Genomic DNA, 16,008 nt, shown 5'->3' on the forward strand with positions numbered 1-16,008 from the left:
GTAGAGAATTCCCTCAATTTTTGTATGTCTGGAAAGATCTTAATTTCTCCTTCTTATCTAAAGAAGAACTTAGCTGGATATATTATTCTAGGCTGGTAGTTCCTTTCACTTAATAGTTTAAATATTTGATTCCATTTCTTTCTGGCTTGTAAAGTTTGCACTGAGGAGTCTGTTGATAATCTAATGGAATTTCTTTTACAAGTTTTTATTTTCTTCTCCCTGGCTGCCATGAGATTTCTCTTTGTAGTCAATTTTTGATAATTTTAATACAATGTTTCTTGGTGAAGGCCTTTTTGGATTGAGATAATTGGGTGTTCTGTTGACTTCTTGAATTTCAAACTGCATCTCCTTCCTTAGATTTGGGGAATTCTTGTCAACTATTTGTCTGAAAGTGCTTTCTAGTCCCTGTGTCTTTTCCTCCCCTTCAAGAATGTCCATTATTCTTATGTTTTTTCTCTTGATGGTGTCAGTTAGTTTTTTTATTTCTCTTTCATTATTTTTCATTCTTCGATTTCTCTCTTCTTCCTTCTGATTTATTTCTGGATTTCTTCTTTGATATCACTGATCTTTTCCTCCATTTGTTCGACTCTATTTCCCAAGCTTTCTATTTCATTTTTCATCTCTTGCGGTGTATTCTTCCCCTCAAGAAGTTCTATTTGGTTCTTTTTGAGGGTTTCAATCTCCTTGCTCTGCTCATCTAGTTGTTTTTTCAATTTCTGAAATTGTTGATATGATTTGTTTTGGAAATCAGTTAGTTTTTTCAGAAGTACTATCCCGAATTCTCTGCCACTTAAGTCTCATATTTCTATGTCTGTAAGCTTATTTCTCGGAGATTTTTTTCTCTTTCTTTCTGAGATGCCTTGTCACCTTGGTTATTCATGGTGTTTAATGGATTATTTCTCTGCCTGAGCATTAATAGAAGTGTATTCTGCTGTTTTTCCAGAAAGATTTATTATATAAAGGTCTCTCTTTAGCCTGCTGCAAAGAAGGCACTTTTCTTTTGATTTCCAGTAGGTGGCATCTATGCCTCTTCGATCCCAGCTTTATATAAAGCCTTAATAATGCCTTTTTATTTTCTTGTAGCTATTTACTCACACTCACTACTCTCAGTTTCAGTCCTTGTTGGTGTCAGCAACAGTCTTGTCAGTGTTGGCTCAGATTCCCCTGGGGCTCCATGGTGATCGGTCTCGGAGGGTATGGGGTGAGAGGCCCCCTTGGTTGGGAGTTGGGGCTGTGGTTCAGCCTCAATTTTACAACTGCGGCTAGTAAAAGTCAATTGTTGCTTCTCTGCTGTCCATCTCGCTTCTCTATTTTCTGCCCTCATGACTGGTACCTGCCACTGGCTGCGTGGAACTCACAACATTCCCAGACAGGGCTGTTCAGGGGACTGGTCACACTTCTCCTCTTCCCCTCCACCTACAGAGAGCTCTGGTAGCTGCAGGAGGCAGCTTCTTTCTTTCTCCCAGTCCGCTGCCCAACACCCAGTATTCTGACCTGTGGTAGCTCGTATGCGCAGATACCACGCTCTGACGTGCAGGTGTGCAGTTTGGTTGTTTTTTGTTGAGTTTTAAATGTTTAGCTTATTGTGTTTCAAGAGACGTCTCACTCTGCCATGTTTCTCCACCATATCTGTATGTATTTTTGAAAAAATATGTCCATTCAGGTCATTTATCATCTTTTATTCAGGTTATTGATTTTACTGGTATTTAGTTGTATAAATTCCTTATATGTTTTGGATATTAAATTGCTAATTAGTTTTTTAATGTGCAAATTGTTTCATCCAATTAATATGCTGCCTTTTTATTCTGTTTATCATTTTCTTTGCTGTGCAGAAATGTTTTATTGTTATGTTGTCCCATTTTCTAACTTTTGTTTTTGTCTGTGTGTTAGGTGTTATAACTAAATACCAATGTCAAGGAGTTTTCTTCCTAGGAGTTCTATACTTTCAGGTCTTGCATTTAAGTCTTTAAATCCCTTAAAGCTAATTTTGGCACATGATGAAGGTTAGGGTTTTTATTTCCTTATTTCTTTTTGTTTTGCATGTGGACATCCAGTTTAATCCCAACACCATTATTGAAGAGACTATCCTTTCCTGATTGTACATTTTTGTCAAAATTAGTTTACTGTACTCTTCAATAAGTGCTGCTGGAAAAATTGGAGAGATACATGAAAAAAAAAGAAGAAGAAACTGGACCACCTTCTTACACCATATACAGTAATAGCCTCCAAATGGATTAAGCACTTAAATGGGAGACCCAAAATCATAAAACTTCTAGAAGAAAACATCGGCAGTAACCTCTCTGATATTGCTAATAGAAAGTTTTTTTGGCTATATATCCTCAGGCAAGGAAAACAAAATACAAAATAAACTAATGAAACTACATCAAACTAAAAAAATTTGTACAGCAAAGGAATATATCAACAAAACAAACGAACAAAGAAACAAACAAAAAAACCCACAAATGATTGAATGGGAGAAGATATTTGCTTATGATACATCTGATAAGAGGTTAATATCCAAAATATGTAAAGAACTCATTTAACTCAACAAGAAAAAAACAAACAATCCAATTTAAAAATGGGCAGAAGATCTTAACAGATATTTCTCCAAAGAGGAAATCCAGATGGCCAATAGACATATGAAAAGATGCTCAAGGTCACTAATCATCAAAGAAATACAAATTAAAACCACAATGGCGTATCACCTCACACCTGTCAGAGGGCCATCATCAATAAATCAAAGAACAAATGTTAGTGAGGATGTGGAGAAAAGGGGACTCTCATACACCGTTGATGGGATTGCAAATTGATACAGCCACTCACTATAGCAAACGATCTGGAGGATTCTCAAAGAAAACAAAAATGGATATACTTTTTGACCCAGTAATTGCGCTTCCGGGTATTTATCCAAAGAAAATCCAAACAGTAATTTTTAAAGATATACACACCCCAGTGTCCTTGGCAGCACAATTTACAGTAGCCAAGATATGGAAACAAACTACATGCCCATCAACAGATTATTGGATAAAAAAGTTGTAGTTCATATATACAATAAAATAATACTAAGCCATTAAAAAAATGAAATCTTACCATTTGCAACAACATGGATGAACCTAGAGGTTATTATGCTGAGTGAAATAAGTCAGACAGAGAAAGATACATACCACATATTTTCACTTATATGCAGAATCTAAGGAACAACAAAAAAAAACCCCAAACTAATCAAAACAGACTCACAAATATAGAGGACAATCTGATGATGGCCAGAGGGAAGGGGAGTTGTGGGGCTGGGAGCATGGGCTGAAGGGTTAAAGAAGTACGGATTAATAGTTGATAAATGGTTGTAGAGATGGGGAGCATGGCATAGGGAATGCAGAATATAAAATTGCTGCTAGGCGGAGAGCCAGAGGAGAGAAAGAGGAATTAGGGGGATCATTTTATAAATTATGTAAATGTCTAACCAATGTACTGTATACTTGAAACTAATAATAAAATAAGATTTAAAAAGTAAATAAAATGAGTTGTAAAACCAAAATAATTAGTTTACTGTATATACTTTTGCTTATTTCTGGGAAGTCTATTGTTATCTTGCTTTATGTGTCTGTTTTTATTACAGTACCATGCTGTTTTGAATATTATAACTTTTACTATAATTTGAAATAAGGAATTGTTGTGCCCCCAGCTTTATTATTTTTCAAGATTGCTCTGGTTATTTGGGATTCTCAAGATCTATCTGGCTATTTTGTGGTACCATGTGAATTTTAGGATGGCTTTTTTACATCTATGAAAAATACAATTGGAATTTTGATAGGAATTACATTGACTCTGGAGATCATTTTGGTCCTATGGCTATATTAAAATTATTGTTTCTTATGATACATAAATCTGAAATATGTTTTCATTTATTTGTGTTTTATTCAATGTCTTATAGTTTTCATTGTACAAATATTTATTCTCCTTGGTTAAATTTATTCCAAACATTTTACTTTTGTTGTTGCTATTAGAAATAAGACTGTTTTCACAATGTTTTTCAGATAGTTTACTTTTAGAGTATAAAAACAAATATTTTTTTGTATATCAATTTTGTATCTTGAAACTTTACTGTATTTATTGATTATTTCTCACCTTTTTTTTGCTGGTGTATTTAGGGTTTTCTATATATAAGATTATGTCATTTGTCAACAGAGAAAATTTTACTTCTCCTCTCTGGTTTGCATGCACTTCTTTTTCTTGCCTAATTACTCTGAATGGAATTTCAGTGCAATGTTGAATAGAAGTAGAAAGAGTGGCAACTCTTGAAGTTTTCCTGATCTTGGAGGAAAAGCTTTAAACTTCATTGTTGAATATGATATTAGTTTTTGTTTTGTTAGATATGATTTATTTAGTTATATGTTTTCTATATCTAATTTATTGAGAACATTTACATAATAAAAAAGCCATCAAAATTTGTCAAATGCTTTTTATGACTCTAATAAGATGACTGTATAAAATTTATCTTTTAATTTGTTAGCAAGGTGTACAATTTTTATTGATTTGCACATGATAAGTCATCCTCCTATCACAAGAATAAATTTCACTTGATTCTTTTAATACGGTGCTGAATTTCGTTTGCTAGTATGTTGTTGATGATTATTACATCTATGCTCATCTGAGATCTTTTCTTGTAATAATTGTCTTGTAGTGTCCTCATCTGGTTTTGCCTCAGTATAATGCTGTCCTCATAAAATAGGTTTGAAAGTGTTTCCTCCTCTTCAATTGTTTTTGAATAATTTGAGAAGGATTGGCATTAATTCTTTTTTAAATGTCTAGTAAACTTGTGAAACCATCTCTTTTTTTTTGTGCCATTTCTTCACTGTTAGCTTATGTGTGTCCTTAAATTTATAGTACATCTCTTGTAGTCAATATATTATTAGATCTTTTTTTTATTAATTCCGCCACACTGTGATTAAATTGAAGGATTTAATCAATTTACATTTAGAATAATTATTAGTAGGTAAAGACTAATATCATTTAAAATTTTCTGGCTGTTTTATAGTTACTTTGTTTTTTCTTTCTCTATTGCTGTCCTTTGTTATATAATGATTTTCTAAGTAATGTTATGCTTTGATTCTTTTTCTTTTTTCTTTTGTGGATCTGCTAGATATTTTTTCTTTCTGGTAACCTGAGAATTACTTAAAACACCATATAGTTAAATGGTCTACTTTAGGCTGATAACAACGTAAATTTATTGACATATAGAAACTCTACCATTTAGCTTTCTTCCTCCATACTTTATGCTATTTATGTTACACTTTTTATCTGTTTATATTGTTTCCATTTACTATATATTTAGCTATCATAATTTTAAATACTTTTTTTACCTTTTGTACTAAAGTTAAAAGAGTTTTATATACCACAATTACAGTATTAGAATATTTTGAATTTTAGTATGTATTTAACTTTATCATTGATTTTTTTTTCCACTTTCACTTGCCTTCATGTTTTTATAGTGTTCGTTTGTTCCCACTTGAAAAAATCACTTTAGCATCTCTTTTAAGGCAGGTCTAGTGGTGATGGACTCCCTCAAATTTGTTTGTCTGAGAATGTCTTTATCTCTCCTTTATTTCTGAAAAAGAGCTTTTCTGGATGTAGTATCCTCGCTTGGCAGTATTTTTTACTCAACGCATTGAATATATGATTTCACCTCTTTCCTGTTCTGCAGTCTCTTCTGAGAAGTCTATTAGTTGTCTTAGAGGTGTTCCTTTGTATGTGATGAGTTGCTTTTCTCTTGCTACTTTCAAAGTTCTTTCTTTTGAATTAGGCTTTTGACATTTTGATTATAATGTGTCTGAGAGTCTTCATCCAAAAACATTGTTTTTGGAAATGTATACCGCAAAAGAGAAAAAACAGGTCTAGAATTGATAGAGTGAAAATCATCACAGACTGAAAAAGACCCAAAGCAGTCAAGCCAATAAGTAGGCTGGAACAGCAGACAAAGATGAAGCTACTGTAATACTCTTTCTCCCATATTTTGTCTGTTGCTTTAAAACATCTTAAAATTATTATTTTGAGCAACTGCTGCTTTCTTACCACTGACGTCCAGACATATTTTACTATTTTAATTTCTTCTTGGAGATACTTAATTGCAAAATTACTTGTGTTTTACAATAGCATTAAATTTGTATTCATTTGTTACTGAAGTTCTAACAAGTGACCACAAGGTGGGCTTAGAATGGCCAACGATTTTTGTCTTGCAGTTCTTTAGGTTAGAGGTGTTATGCTAAGTGAACCTAGAAGGTATTCTGTTACATTAAATAGAGTAAGACAAACATCAAATGATTTCACTCATATGTAGAATCTGAAAAACATAATAAATGAACAAGCAAGACAGAAGCAAACTCATAGATACAGAAAACAAACTGATAGTTGCCAGATGGGAGGAGCTTGGAGGGTGAGTGAAAAGCGAAAAAAATAAGCACAAATTGGCAATTATAAAATACTCACAGAGATATGAAGTACAGCACAGGGAATATAGTCAATAATATTTTAATATCTATGTATGGTGCCAGGTGGGGACTAATTTTTATATTTTTATTTATTTCAGTTATTGGGAGGATCACTTCAAAAGTTGCATAAATGTCTAAACACTCTACTATATATATGAAACTAATATAATATTGAATGTCAACTTTAATTAACAATAAAGTTAAAAAATTTAAAAAACAATAAAAAATAAGTCATGGAGATAAACAGTGTAGAGAATATAGTCAATAATATTCCAATAACTTTGATGAAGGTAACTACTCTTGTGGTGATTGCTTTATAATGTATCCAAATATCAAATTACTATGATGTATACCTGAATTTAATATAATATTGTAAGATAATTATACTTCAATTTAGAAAGAACTGTTAAGTTTCATATGTCTGGTGGCATGAGGAGTCCACTTGATCTCTCTTTTTGAAACTACAACAGGTTAAATAGCTATAATCCAATGGAAGGTTCTCAGTCTAACACACAAATGCATCTGAGAGATCTGTATCTCTGAGCATTTGAGGTGGGTGAAATGGGTGAGCAAGGGAGGAGGAAAAGAAGGGGAGTGGAGATGGGTGCCTGGGACACGGCCCAGAGATCCCTGCAGGACTCAGGGAGAGAAGAAGAATTGGGTTGCCATGTGAACTCTATATAGCTCTGAGCATTCCTGCCTGAGTGATCAGCATTTACTATGACAGAACCAAGTGATCAGAGCAGAGACCAAGGCAGAGAAAAAAATGCAGAGGTGTGACAGCTGAGTTCTAACAGCTGACATTGCCAGGCAGAAAATGGGGCTATGGAGACTGGCCATCTCCCCACACCCTCCCAGATGTAGCAGTGGGCCCTGGGGGAAACTGCAGCAGCAAGGTTTGGGCTACAGAGCAGGGACTCTGCAGCCCAGTAACTGAGAATATAGCTTCTGAGCGGCAGAAGTGCCCTGTGGCTGGTCTCAGTGACAGAAGTGGAGATACAGAGGTGAGATAGCTGAAGCCCGATGTTCATTATTAGGAGGAGAACAGCCATAGGCATACCTGCAGCCTCTCCTAAGCCACCCCATACTAATCCATCTAGGCTGATCCTGGCAGAGTCACCTGGGACACCTCAGGCAGCACAACACTGAATCTGGCTGCTGGGGCAGCACTGAGACACCAGGGCCTCTTCAAGGACTCAGAAAAGTATCACCCATCACATTCTCCCATGGGAATGGAGCCCTGGGACCAAGGCAACCTGGTCACAGAGGAGACACACACCTCCGCAGGGAATAAAAGTCATTTTAACCTCACAGCAGAGACCCAGGAGACCTAGACAGCACAGAAGGCTTGTGTACCATCTACAGGATAACAAAAGAAAAACCTCTTCTTATCAACCTGCTAAAGACAGTAACTCTAAATAATAATTTAAAAATTTAAAGCAGAGTACATTCCCATAAATGCTTAGTAGGAAAAACAATCTATCAAGTACCATGAACAACTAAGGAACAAGGCAGCTCAGAAAGAAAATAAAAAAATCTCCAGAAAATAAACTTAAAAGAGATAGAAATATGTGATTTAAATGACAGGGAATTCAAGATTGCAGTTTTGAAAAAACTCAACAATGCACGAAAATTCAGATAGAACATTTAATGAAATCAGAAAGAAAATTAATGAATGACAGGAATACTTTACCAAAGAGATTGAAACTTTACAAAAAAAAAAAAGACAAAATAGAACTTCTGAAGCTGAAGAACTCAATTAAAAAAGAACAATGAAATAGCAAACTTTGGAAAAGGAGTTGATGAGTTGGAGAAAAGACTAGTAATATAGAAGACATCTGGAAATGACACATATGGAAGAAAGAGATTGAGAATGACAAAAAAAAAAAACTTTACAAGAACTATCTGACACTATTAGAAAGAGCCATATAAGAACAATGGGTATACCAGAAAAAAAAAGGGGGGAAAGGGAACAAAGAGCATATTCAAACAAATAGTTGACGAGAATTTCCTAAACCTAGGAAAGAACTGGATCCTCAAATCCAGCAAGCAAACAGAACACCTAATTATCTCAATACAAAAAGGACTTCTCCAAGACACATTATATTAAAACTGTCAAAAATTAATAACAAAGAAAGAATTTTCAAGGCAGCCATCCATGGAAAAGAAGACAGTAACCTATAATGGATATCACTGGACTTTAAAGCAGAAACTTTACAAGCTAGGAGGGAGCGGCATTAAATACTCAAACTATTGAAAGAGAGAAATTTCCAGCCAAGAATAATATATCCAGCAAAGTTCTCCTTTAGATATGAAGGGGAAATAGAAACCCTACCAGACACTGAAGCTGAGAAATTTTTTTGCTTTTCACAGTAGTTGTACCAATTTACATTCCCATAATCAGTGTATGAGGATTTTTTTTTTTTTGCCCGCAAGCTCTCCAACATTCGTCATTACTTGTCTTGTTGATGATAGCCATTGTAACAGATGTGAGGTAGTATCTCCTTGTGGTTTTGATTTGCATTTCTCTAATAGCTAGTGAAGTTGAGTAATTTATCATTTGTTTGTTGGCCATTTTATGTCTTCTAGGGAGAAATGTCTGTTAAGTTCTCCTGCCCATTTTTTAATTGGATTGTATTTTAATTGTTGAGTTGTATGAGTTCTTTGTATATTTTGGATATTAGCCCTTTATTTGAGGCATTGTTTGCAAATATCTTTTCCATTCAGGTAGTTGTCTCTTGTTTTGTTGCTGGTTTCTTTTTCTGTGAAGAAGCTTTTTAGTCCCACTTATTTATTTATTTTCGCTTTTCCCCCACTTACCTTTGAGGTCAAATTCATATAACTCTAAGACCAAGGTCAGTGATTTTAATACTCATGTTTTCTTCTATGGAATTTAATGTTTCAGATCTTATATTTAGGTCTTTGATACATTTTGAGTTAATTTTTGGGTATGGTGACAGATAGCAGTGTAATTTCATTCTGTTGCATATGGCTTTACAGTTTTTCCAGCACCGTTTATTGAAGAGGCTCTACTTTCTCCATTGTATTGTTTCTAACACCTTCATTGAAAATTATTTATCCATACATATGGGGATTTATTTCTGGGCTTTCAATTCTGTTTCATTGATCCGTGAGTTTGTTTTTCTGCCAATATTATGCTGTTTTGATTGTCTCTTTGTAGTATAATTTGAAGTCAGACAGACTAATGCCTTTGGCCTTGATATTTTTCCCATCAGGATTGCTTTGGTTACTTGGGGTCTTTTATAATTCCATGCAAATACGTTGATTATTGTTCTATTTCTTAAAAATATGTCATTTAGATTTTGATGGGCATTGCATTAAATCCATTTATTTCTTTGGGTATTAAGCATCAACTATGTTGATGCTTCCAATCCATGAACATGGAATGTCTCCAATTTTTGTGTCTTCAATTTCTTTTGATAATGTCTATAGTTTTCAATGTATAGGATCTTCACATGCTTCATTATATTTCTTCCTAAGTTTTTTATTCTTTTCATTGCAATTGGAAAAGGAATATTTTTTTTATTCTGAAAAATTTTAAGTGTATAAGAACACTGAATTTTTGTATGTCAATTTAGTATCTTGAAACTTTACTGTATTTGTTTATTTCTAATAGTTTTTTAGTGGAATCTTTAAAGTTTTCAATATAGAGAATCTTGTCATCTACAAAAAGTGACAATTAACCTCTTCATTTCCAATGTGGATGACTTTTATTTTTTTCTTTTCTCTAATTGCTCTACTTAGGACTTCCAACACTATGCTGAATAAAAGTGGTAAGAGTGGGGAGACTTGTCTTGTTCCTGATCTTAGAGGGAATGTTTTTATTTTTTTTACCATTAGATATGATGTTAGCTGAGGGTTTATCGTATATGACCTTTATTATGTTGAGGTCCTTTCCTTCTATACTCATTTTTATTAAGTGTTTTAATCATAAATAGATGCTATATCTTCTCAGCTGCTATTCTGAATTTATTGATATGATCATATGTTTTTTATCCTTTATTTTGTTTATGTGGTTTATTATGTTATTGAATTTGCATATATTGAACCATCCTTGTGCCCCTAGAATACAGCCACTATATCATGATGTATAATCTTTTAATGTATTGTTGTATTTATTTGCTAGTATTTTGTTTGGAATTTTTGCATCTGTATTCATCAGAGATATTGATCTGGAGTGTGTGTGTGTGTGTGTGTGTGTGTGTGTGTGTGTGCACGTGCCCACATGTGCATGCTATTTTTGCCAGGTTTACATATCAGGGTAAAGATGGACTCATAAAATGAGGAAATATTGCCTCTTCTTCAGTTTTTGAAAAAGCTTGAGAAGAACATATATTAAATCATCTTTCAATGTTAGATAAAATTTACTACTAAAGTTATCTGGTTCTGGACTTTTACTATTTGAAAAGTTTTTAATAATTGTTTCAATTTCCTTAATGTTGATAGGTCTATTTAGCTTTCTCCAGTGTTTTGTGATTCAGTCTAAGAAGGTTGTATATTTCTAAAGACTTGTCCATTTCTTCTAAGTATTGAATTTGGTGACATAGAGTCTTTCATACGTTCTTGTATAATCTTTTAAACAAACAAACAAACAAACAAACAAACAAACAAACAAACAAATAAATAATGAACTCCAGTAAGTTTCAGGTGTACAATTTAATAGCATTATGTGTTCCCCTTCCGTAGATTTCCATCTATCACCACATATTTGACCCCTTTTACCCATCTACCCATTTACTTCCCTCCTCCCACCTTACTCCCTTACCCTCTGGTAACCACTAGTCTATTGTCCATGACCATGCGTCTCTGTTTGTTTGTTGCTTTTAGGTTTATATTCCACATGTAAGTGATATAGTGATTTTCAACTTTTTTTGTCTGGATTATTTCACTTAGCATGATTATCTCGAGGTCAATCCATGTTGTCACAAATGGCAGTATTTCATCTTTTCTTATGGCTGAGTAATATTCCATTGTATATATATGTAACACAGCTTCTTTAGCCAACGTCTATCGTAGGACACTTTGGTTACTTCCATGTCCTGGCCACCAAGAATAATGCTGCTATGAACATCGGTGTGAAAATATCTTTTTGGATATGAGTTTTCAAGCCTTTGGGATAAATAACCAGTAGAGGGATTGCTGGATCATATGGTAGATCAATTCTTAGTTTTTTGAGGAAACTCCATAGTGTTTTCCATAGTGGCTGTACCAATTCTCAGTCCCACCAGCAGTGTATGAGGGTTCTTTTTTCTCAGTATCCTCTCCAACATTCACTATTACTTGTCTTGTTGATATCAACTATTCTAAAAGGTGTGAGATAATACCTCATTGTAGTTTTTATTTGCATTTCTCTAATAGCTAGTGATGATGAGCACCTTTTTTTATGTTCGTTGGCCATTCGTATGTCTTCTTGAGAGAAGTGTCTGTTCAGGTATTTTGTCCATTTTTTGATTGGGTTGTTTGTTTTTCTGTTGTTATTGAGTTGTATGATTTCTTTGTATATTTTGGATATTAGGCCCTTATTGGATGTGTTGCTTGCAAATATATTTTCACATTCAGATGGTTGTCTCTTTATCTTGCTGATGGTTACTTTTACTGTGCAGAGCTTTCAAGTTTGATGTAGTCCTACTCATTTATTTTTGCTTTTACTCCCGTTGTGTTTGAAGTCAAATTCATAAAATCCTCTTTAAGTCCAGGGTTCCTGAGATTAGTTCCTATGTTTTCTTCTATGCACTTTATTGTTTCAAGTATTATATCCAGGTCCTTAATCCATTTTGAGTTAATTTTGGTGTGTGAGGATAGATAACAGTCTAGTTGCATTCTGTTAAAGATGGGTTTCCAGTTTTCCCAGGACCTTTTATTGAAGAGGCTTTCCTTTTTCCACTGTATGTTTTTGACTTTTTTGTCAAAACTTATTTGCCCATATAAACATGGGTTTACTTCATTATTTTTCATTCTTTGGTTTCTCTCTTCTTCCTTCTGATTTATATCTAGATTTCTTCTCTAATATCACTGATCCTTTCCTCCATTTGTTCGACTCTATTTCCCAAGCTTGCTATTTCATTTTTCATCTCTTTCAGAGTGTTCTTCATCTCCAGAAGTTCTATTTGGTTCTTTCTAAAAAACTTATTTTGCTCATCTAGTTGTTCTTTCAATTCCTGAAATTGTTGGTATGAATTGTTTTGGATCTCATTTTTTTTTCAGAAGTACCATTCTGAATTCTCTGTCATTTCAATTGCATATTTCTATGTCTGTAAGCTTATTTTCTGGAAAATTTTTGCTTTTTTTTTTCTGAGCTGCCTTGTCACCTTGGTTGTTCATGGTGTTTAAAGGACTATTTCTCTACCTGGTCATTAATGGAAAGTATTCTGCTTTTTTTCCAGAAAGACGATCTAGTGCATAATGATCTCTAGCCTGCTGCAAAAAAGGCCTTTTTCTTTTGGTGTCTAGTAGATGGTGTCTGAGCTTCTTGGATCCCTGTTTTATATAAAGTCTTAATTATGCTTTTTTTTTTCTTATAGATATTGTCACACTCACATTCCTCAGTCTCAATCCTGTCAGTGTTAGTGACAGTTTTGGTAGTTTTGCTCAGATTCACCTGGGGCTCCGTGGTGTTTGGTCTCAGATGATACGGGGAGGAAGGGCCCTTTGGGTTGGGAATGGAGGCCGCGGCTTAGCCTCACATTTTGCAACCAGGGTGATAATAATCAACTGTTGTTTCTCTTCTGTCCCTGCTTCCCTGCCGTCCACAGTTTTCTGCTTTCTGCCCTGAACCTGTGGAACTCACAGTTCTGTCAGATAGGGCTGTTCAGGGAACCTGCCACACCTTCACCCCTCCCCTCTTTTTGCAGAGAGCTCCAGCTGTGAGAGGCAGCTTTTTTGTTTCTCCCAGTCTACTGCCGGACTCCCGGAGTTCTGACCTGTGGTAGCTCTTATACTCAGATCCCATGCTCAGATGTGCTGGTCTGCAGTTTGGGTGTTTTTTTGTTTTAGATGTTCAGCTTATTGTTGTTTCAAAGGGAGCGATCTGAGGATGTCTCATTCTGTTTCTGGCGTCACGTCTTGCATAATCTTTTGCATTTGAGTGTTATCTATTTTAACTTCACTCTCATTTCTGATTTTGTTTATGTCTTTTCTCTCTTTTTCTTAATGCATATAGCCAGAAGTTTGTCAATTTTATTGATCTTTTTAAAGAATCAGCTCTTCATCGCATTAATTTTTTCCCTTGTCTTTTTGTTCTCAATTTCATTGTGTTCTGTTCTAATTTTTATTATTTTCTTCTTACTGATAACTTTGGTTTTCTCTGTTCCTCTTTTTCTAGTTTTTAACATGTAATGTTAGGTTGTTCCTCTTTTTCTAGTTTTTAACATGTAATGTTAGGTTGAAGATAGGCCTGTGATGATATAAACTTTCCTCTTTTACAGCTTTTACTATATTTCAAAACTTGTTGATAATTGTAATTTCATTGTCATTTGTTTCTGTTTCTTTATTTTTATTTTAAAATGTCTTTAACTTATAATTGACATACAATATTATATTACTTTCAGATGTATGAGCACAGTGTTTAAATACTTATATAACTTATAAAGTAATCACCCTGATAAATCCAGTACCCATCTGACACCATACATAGTTATTACAATATTCTACATCCTCATGACTACTTTGTAATTACCAATTTGTACCTCTTAATCTCATCCCTTTCTTCACCCATTTCCCTGCTCTAATCTAATAACCATCAAAATCTTCTCTTTATATATGACCTTGTTTCTGTTGCTTGTTTATCTTGTTCTTCAGATTTCACAAATGACACTTGCCTTTCTCTGTCTGAATTACTCCACTCAGCATAATAATCCCTGGGTCCATATTCATGTTGTTGCAGGTGGCAAGACTGCATTCTTTTTTTATGGTTGAGTAATATTCCATTGTGTATATGAACCACCTCTTCTTTATCCATTCTTCCATTGATGGACACCCAGGATGCCTCCATATCTTGGTTATTATAAATAATGTTTCAATGAACATATGGATTCGCATGCCCCATCAAGGTAGTGTTTTGGGTTTCTTCAAATAAGTACCCAGAAGTGGGATAACTGGGTTCTTCTTTGTCTCTTATTATAGCCTTTACTTTAAAGTTACAGGTTTGTTTTGTTCTATTTTTTCAGGTATAAGTATTGTTACCCCAGCTTTTTTTGTGTGTTTTTCCATTTTCATAAAACAATTTTTTTTTTATCATTTACTTCCAGTTTATGTGTGTCTTTTTTTTTTTTATGCTTATAGCACCTAGTCTTCCTAGGTGGTCTCCCATCCAAGTACTAACCAGGCCCAACCCTACTTAGTTTCCAAGATCAGATGAGATCGGGTGTGTTCAGGGTGGCATGGCCATAGACTATGTGTGTCTTTTGATCTGAAGTGAGTCTCTTATAGGCAGCATATGTAAGGGTCATGTTTTCTTATTCACTCAACCACTCTATGTCTTTTAATTGGAACATTTAATCCATTTACATTTAAAGTAATTGTTGATAAACAATGGACTAGTGGTTACTAGGGGAAGGAGAAAGAGGGGAGAGGAAAAAAGTAAAAAAAATAAAATAAAATGTTAAAAAAATAAAGTAATTGTTGATAAATATTAGTTATTGCTATTTTATCATTGGCCTAGTAGAGTGGCTTTATATAGTAGTTGTGCGGTGGGGCCCAGTGGCACAGACTTTCTGTTCACTGAACTGAATGCTCCCGATATATCTTTTGTATAGATTATTTGTGCCCCCCTGTTGTAGTTGAGATTTGGTTACTGTTTACTCATCCATGGAAGGCATTGATCATTGGGCTGATTGGGTGTGATAAGTGGCTGTGACCAGTGGAGGAGCTATTGTGCAGGAAATGACGTTAGAGAACAGGATTCACTTTAGCATGGCTCTGCTGCCTGCCCTGTCTTTCCTTTCGGTGTGTCACTCTCATATGTGATCCTGAATTGTGCTCTGACTCAGACCATATTCAGCCACCAGGCATGCAGTCTGGGGCTCCCTGAGAGGGGCTCAGTCACAGGCCAAATTCAGCCGTAGCATGTGCCCGGCCCAAGGCCACTTCACATGGGCCACCAAGCAATCCACAAATGGCTATTACCCACGTTAGGTTCAGAAATGCCTCATTAGGCCCACTTGCAAAACAAAGTTGATTGCCACTAGTTCCCACCTTGGAGCTGCTCAGTAAGAGATATGGACACACTGAAGCCAGATGGTGATTGTGATTTGTTATGATTGAGAGGTTTTAGAAAGGTCCACAGCATGAGTCAAGACAAGTTGTTTGTATAGAAAAGCCACTAGAGGCAGCTTGGGTGGTCCTGTACACTGATAAGGGTGGGATCTCAGGGGATCACTAGTATGAGGTGAATGGTTTCAACCAGATTGATGGAGACTCAGGCTTGGTGCCTACCTGGGTCTGTAAGCCAAGCTCAACAACGGAACAGTGGCTTTTGGCAGCACTTCTGTCTGGCACAAAGTTG

General features: G+C 34.9%; 1 pseudogene; it reads right to left on the bottom strand.

Annotated features, from left to right (window-relative positions):
* Window positions 1-14,777: 14,777 nt before the first annotated feature.
* Window positions 14,778-14,896, bottom strand: LOC120620713 (uncharacterized; annotated as a pseudogene).
* Window positions 14,897-16,008: the final 1,112 nt, after the last annotated feature.

Source organism: Pteropus medius, unplaced genomic scaffold, assembly GCF_902729225.1.
Source record: "Pteropus medius unplaced genomic scaffold, Ma_sr-lr_union100, whole genome shotgun sequence".
Classification (NCBI taxonomy): domain Eukaryota; kingdom Metazoa; phylum Chordata; class Mammalia; order Chiroptera; family Pteropodidae; genus Pteropus; species Pteropus medius.